Here is a 1981-nt window from a genome sequence, read left to right on the forward strand (position 1 = left end):
GCCACGCCGACGGGGCGGGAGGGGGTGGGCAGCATCCCGCAGCGCCGCCCTAAGAGGGGAGAGAGGGGAGGAGGGGGGAAAAGGGGGTGCCCTGCAGCGCGTCGGGGGGCTACGGGATTCCCCCGGTCGTCCTGAGGTCGCGGGGAGGGTGCTGAGGGTCTTGGTGTCCCTTATGGGGTCGCCCCCCCACACACCCCTGTTGTAGGGGATGGGGATGGGGATGGGGATGGGGGTGGCACGGGGAGGGGCAGCGGGTGGAGACAGCCGGGGTGGGGTGGGGAAGGGTGGTCGGGGTTGGCCCCTGGTTCCTAGGTTCCTGTTGTGGGGTTTGCTGAGCAGAGAGGGAGGTTTTGGGGTTTTGAGCTCCTCACCAGGGAGGTGCGCTTGGAGAAGGGCAAGGGGGCTCCGAGTCCCTCCTTGGCTGTGCTCCTGGAGTAGGTGCTGCTGAAAATACCCTGGGAAGGGAGGCATGGGGCAAGGCATTGCACCCCAAAGACTATTTACAAGGTGAACCCAACCTGGTCTCTCCCTTGCCCAAAGGACACCACAGACCCATGGCCGTGCCCACCAGCACCGTGCTCCCTCACATCTCCCTCGGCCAGAGCAGGGTGCACACAGCCACCCTCCTGCCCACCCAGCTGTCCCAGGCCACCCTCACCATGGCGACACGAGGCACAAACCCCTCGTGGCCAGCCAAGAAGGATGGTGACCCCTGGGAGACCCCCACGAGTACAAAGGCAGGAGGAAGAGATTAGATCCAAGAGTGCTGGCAGCTCTGGCACTTTTGGGGAGATGTGCAGAGCATTTTTCTCGGTGGAGAAGCCAGAGGAGATTTACTGGAGGGGGTAGTGGGGTATCCAGCATGCCATAACCTCCCTCATCCTGAAAGCACTGCCCATGGCAGCAGGGACATCCTACTTCCACTGCCACCACGGCTGTGTCCCTCAGTGCCAAGTCCACATGTCTCTTGAATATCTCCAGGGATGGGGACTCCACCACTTCTCTGGGCAGCTTGTTTCAATGCTTGACCAAGATCCTTGCAGGTCCTACTACCCATGGATTTGGCTGTAGGACAGCAGGCACCTTGAGCAGGTGGGTGTGCGACCGAGGGCACCTGCCTGTTGTGAGCTTGCCCCTTCACCACACTCAGAGCAGGGGAGAAGCAAGCACAGGGTTAGTGGCTGGTGTGGTGAGCCTCAAAACCAGGCAGGCACTAAGCTGACACCTTCCCCTTGAGCTGAGGGAAGACAAGTGGAAGATGCACATCTGAGGGATACGCTGGGACCCCGATGGTCTCACCTACCAAGCCCCTGGTCAGCCTTCAGCCTGATCCTGCTGTCACAGAGCTGCCTTCACCCAGCCATCCCTCCCTCCCCAGGATGGAAATCCCATGCACACAAAACCCCTTTTCTTCCCAGCCTTTCGGGTTTGGTGAAGAACCGAGGGCAGGAGGTGAGGAGGGGTCAGCGCGTGCCTCCCCGGGCCCAAGGCCGCTGCAGTGCCTCTCCCCCTGCTGGAAATCAGCCTCCGAAGGTGTGTGACAGGAACAAGCAGTCCTTGATCTGAAGCCTGCCATCCTTTGAAGAGCCCGTGCTCCAGCAAAGCAGCCAGCAATTGCTGCCTTGAAGAAAGCTGAAAAGCTGCTCTGCAAGCTCTGCAGTTTCATTCCTCTCCCCCTTGAAGCACCAGAGCTGTACACTAATCAAGCTATTTCTGCTACAAGCCGGGGAGGAAAGAAAGGGAGATTGTTAGTGTTATTGCTATTTTTAAATACTTTGCAGGCTCTTGAATAGGATGATGATGGGGGCCGTGTAAGGACCCAGACAGAGACAGATTGATGTGTGCTGAACGCATCTGTTATTCTCCAGTCGGGAGGCGGCTCCGTCGGTGGCACGGCTCCGAAGGTGCAGCAAGGAGCTGCACTGAGGATGGCTCCCGGCTGCCAGCAAGGCTTTGGCTCTGCTCTGCCAGGGCTCTCCGC

This window comes from Anas platyrhynchos, chromosome 1, assembly GCF_047663525.1.
Source record: "Anas platyrhynchos isolate ZD024472 breed Pekin duck chromosome 1, IASCAAS_PekinDuck_T2T, whole genome shotgun sequence".
In the NCBI taxonomy this organism is placed as follows: Eukaryota; Metazoa; Chordata; class Aves; order Anseriformes; family Anatidae; genus Anas; species Anas platyrhynchos.